The following is a 5,018-nucleotide window of genomic DNA, read 5'->3' on the forward strand; positions in this document are numbered from 1 at the left end:
GAGAGTGAATGGGCAAGACAAAAGAGTTAAGTGCCTTTGAACGGGGTATGGTAGTAGGTGCCAGGCGCACCAATTTCAGTGTGTCAAGAACTGTAACTCTGCTGGTTTTTTCACGCTCAACAGTTTCCCATGTGTATCAAGAATGGTCCACCACCCAAAGGACATCCAGCTAACCGCAGGCCAGTGGTCAAAAACAGGTCATTGATGAAAGAAGACTAAGGAGGCTGACACGACGGGCTACAGTTAGTCAACTGACAGTCCAGTACAACATTGGTGCCCAAAGTTCTCGTCATACCTTGACACGAATGGGTATATGGCGGCAGGTAGCTTAGTGGGTAAGCGTTGTGCCAGTAACCGAAAGGTCGCTGGTTCTAATCCCCGAGCCGACTAGGTGAAAAATCTGTCTGTGCCCTTAAGCAAGGCACTTAACCCTAATTGCTCCTGTAAATCGCTCTGTATAAGAGCGTCTGCTAAATGACTAAAATGTAAAAAATGTAAATGTATGGCAGCCAACGACCTTACAGAGTTCCACTTCTTTCAGAAAAAAAACAAGAAACTGTGGATGCAGTGGGCTATAGAACAAAAACACTGAGCACTGGAGAATTGGGAGAAAAAAATTCTGGTCTGATCAATCCCGGTTCCGACTGTTTCACGCTGATGGGAGGACTAGGGTATGGAGAAAACATGAGTACATGCATCCATTATGCCACGTGTCAACATTGCAGGCTGGTGGTGGAGGTGTGATGGTGTGGGGTCTGTTTTCATGTGACACATTGGGCACCTTGATAAAAGTGGAGATACATTTGAATGCCACAGGATATCTGAACATCATTGCCAATCAGGTGCATCCCTTCATTACAACAGTGTACAGTATCTGCGAATTGATTTTTTCAGTGGAATGCTTTCGGCTCCTCGTAGAATCCATGCCCCAACGAATTGAGGCTGTTCTAAGTGCAAAAGGGGGTGCAACTCAATGTTTTTTACACTCACTGTATACAAAACACAGGAAAATTCACATTTAAATAATTTAGCAGACAGTTTTATCCAGAGTGATTTACAGGAGCTATTATTATTATAATAGGGGGTAGATCAGCTTTAATATTGTAGATAGATTGTAGCTTCCATCAATGTAATTGTCTGCATCATTTCCAATCCCCCATATATTTTTTTGTGAATAAATATATATATACACTACCAGTCAAAAGTTTTAGAACACCTACTCATTCAAGGGTTTTTCTTATTTTTTAAAACTATTTCCTACATTGTAGAATAATAGTGAAGACATCAAAACTATTAAATAACACATATGGAATCATGTAGTAACCAAAAAAGTGTTAAACAAATCAAAATATATTTTATATTGGAGATTCTTCAAATAGCCACCTTTTGCCTTGATGACAGCTGTGCACACTTGGCATTCTCTCAACCAGCTTCATGAGGTAGTCACCTGGAATGCATTTCAATTAACAGGTGTGCCTTCTTAAAAGTTCATTTGTGGGATTTCTTTCCTTCTTAATGCGTTTGAGCCGATCAGTTGTGTTGTGACAAGGTGGGGGAGTATACAGAAGATAGCCCATATTATGGCAAGAACAGCTCAAATAAGCAAAGAGAAACGACAGTCCATCATTACTTTAAGACATCAAGCTCAGTCAATACGGAAAAAGTCAATAACTTTTAAAGTTTCTTCAACTGCAGTCGCTATGATGGAACTGGCTCTCATGAGGACTGCCACAGGAATGGAAGACCCAGAGTTACCTCTGCTGCAGAGGATAAGTTCATTAGAGTTACCAGCCTCAGAAATTGCAGCCCAAATAAATGCTTCAGAGTAACAGACCCATCTCAAAATCAACTGTTCAGAGGAGACTGTGTGAATCAGTCCTTCATGGTCAAATTGCTGCAAAGAAACCACTACTACAGGACACCAATAAGAAGAAGAGACTTGCTTGGTACAAGAAACGTGAGCAATGGACATTAGACCGGTGGAAATGTATCCTTTGGTCTGGTGTCCAAATTGGAGATTTTTGGTTCCAACCGCCGTGTATTTCTGAGACGCGGTGTGGGTGAACGGATGATCTCCACGTGTATTTCCCACCGTAAAGCATGGAGGAGGAGGTGTTATGGTGTTGGGGTGCTTTGCTGGTGACACTGTCTGTGATTTATTTGGAATTCAAGGCACACTTAACCAGCATGGCTACAACAGCATTCTGCAGCGATACGCCATCCCATCTGGTTTGGGCTTAGTGGGACTATCATTTGTTTTTCAACAGGACAATGTCCCAACACACCTCCGGGCTGTGTAAGGGCTATTTTACCAAGAAGCAGAGTGATGGAGTGCTGCATCAGATGACCTGGCCTCCACAATCCCCCAACCTCAACCAAATTGAGATAGTTTGGGATGAGTCGGACCGCAGAGTGAAGGAAAAGCAGCCAACGAGTGCTCAGCATATGTGGGAACTCCTTCAAGATTGTTGGAAAAGCATTCCAGGTGAAGCTGGTTGAGAGAATGCCAAGAGTGTGCAAAGCTGTCAAGGCAAACGGTGGCTATTTGAAGAATCTCAAATATAAATTATTTTGATTTGTTTAACACTTTTTTGGTTACTACATGATTCCATATGTGTTATTTCATGGTTTTGATGTCTTCACTATTATTCTTCAATGTAGAAAATAGTAAAAATAAAGAAAAACCCTTGAATGAGTAGGTGTTCTAAAACTTTTGACCGGTAGTGTGTGTGTATATATATATATACAAAAAAAAAATATATATATATATATATATATAGATATACAGTTGAAGTCGGAAGTTTACATACACTTAGGTTGGAGTCATTAAAACTTGTTTTTTAACCGCTCCACAAATGTCTTGTTAACAAACTATAATTTTGGCACGTCGGTTAGGACATCTACTTTGTGCATGACACAATGTGATGAGTGTGATTAGAAGGAGTCAGGCGCAGGAGGGTAAATCACAGAATACAGAGTTTATTCCGTCATACACAGTTGCGCTGGATAGCGACAACAAAATACAGGCACAGGGGAACAATCTACCCCGGCAATACAAGGTACGGGTAGCTCCAACAAAATAGAGGCACAGGGGAACAATCTACCCCGGCAATACAAGGTACGGGTAGCTCCACCGAGCTACACTCAACTCACATAAAACAATCACCCACAAGGACAAGGAGGCAGAGGGAACACTTATACACAGACTAATGAGGGGATATGAACCAGGTGTGTGTAATTGACAAGACAAGACAAATGGAATGATGATACATAGAGTGGCAGTGGCTAGTAAGCCGGTGACGATGAACGCCGAAGCCTACCCGAACAAGGAGGGGAGGCAGCCTCGGCGGAAGTCATGACAGTACCCCCCTTGACGCGCAGCTCGAGCAGCGCGCTGACCCCGGGGACGGCCAGGAGGACGCGGAGCACCTGTGGTAAATTCAATTGATTGGACATGATTTGGAAAGGCAGACACCTGTCTATATAAGGTCCCACTGTTGACAGTGCATGTCAGAGCAAAAACCAAGCCATGAGGTCGAAGGAATTGTTCGTAGAGCTCCGAGACAGGATTGTGTCGAGGCACACATCTGGGGAAGGGTACCAAAAAATTTCTGCAGCATTGAAGGTCCCCAAGAACACAGTGACCTCCATCATTCTTAAATGGAAGAAGTTTGGAACCACCAAGACTCTTCCTAGAGCTGGCAGCCCGGTCAAACTGAGCAATCGAGTGCCATATGCCTTTCAATCACAGGAGGTTGGTGGCACCTTAACTGGGGAGGACGGGCTCGTGGTAATGGCTGGAGTTGAATCAGTGGAATGGTATCAAATAAATCAAGCACATGGTCTCCATGTGTTTGATGCCATTCCATTTGCTCCGTTCCGGCCATTATTATGAGCCGTCCTCTACTCAGCAACCTCCACTGCTTTCAGTTCATGACTTTGAACACCTTGAAATGTATTCGTTGTAAGAAATGTACTATATAAATAAAGTTTGATTTGATTGATGACATTACAGCTGTAGAATATTTAACAAACTGTAATTTTCACGAGGACAAGTGCAGTTTTTCCATAAACTTTTAATTGATAACTTGGGATTTTATCACTTGACATATCAATCATGTAGTGGGAAGGATCTTATAAATCGAGACTGTGTGAATGCATGTACCGCTCTGAATAAATAAATACTGTGCCTTTGAAGATTTGTCTCTGGTCATGAAACTACAATACAGGCTGGATATCTAAACAAAGTCAATTCTGAATGTTAATAGATTTTTAGATTCATTCTCATCAATGACAACATTCTAGAACTGAGTTATCACTCATCGAAGTCTGGTATCCGGGGTAATCTGGTCAATGATTATTGTAGAAAAGGCCCATGGAGTTGGTGGAATGACCCTTTAATTCATGGCCACTTGCGCAGCTGGGCCAGAGCGCTTTAATTAGGTCAGGCAAAAATTCCCCAGTAAATATACCACTTTGTGGTTAAAGGAATTCCTGCCTCAGTCTCCTCCATTCCTCTCAGTCACCTAACCCGTGACCATCTGTTCACCTTCACTATTGTCAGTCATTTTACATTTACATTTACATTTACGTCATTTAGCAGACGCTCTTATCCAGAGCGACTTACAAATTGGTGCATTCACCCTATAGACAGTGGGATAACCACTTCACAATATTTTTAAAAAAAAATTTGGGGGGGGGGGGTAGAAGGATTGAACGCAATGCCCTCGTTTGGGTGTAGGGACTGATCAGAGCCTGAAGGTACGGAGGTGCCGTTCCCCTCACAGCTCCATAGGCAAGCACCATGGTCTTATAACAGATGCGAGCTTCAACTGGAAGCCAGTGGAGTGTGCGGAGGAGCGGGGTGACGTGAGAGAACTTGGGAAGGTTGAACACCAGACAGGCTGCGGCATTCTGGATGAGTTGTAGGGGTTTAATGGCACAGGCAGGGAGCCCAGCCAACAGAGAGTTGCAGTAATCCAGACGGAGATGACAAGTGCCTGGATTAGGACCTGTGC

Source organism: Coregonus lavaretus (assembly GCF_964263955.1).
Source record: "Coregonus lavaretus genome assembly, chromosome: 19".
NCBI classification, from domain to species: domain Eukaryota; kingdom Metazoa; phylum Chordata; class Actinopteri; order Salmoniformes; family Salmonidae; genus Coregonus; species Coregonus lavaretus.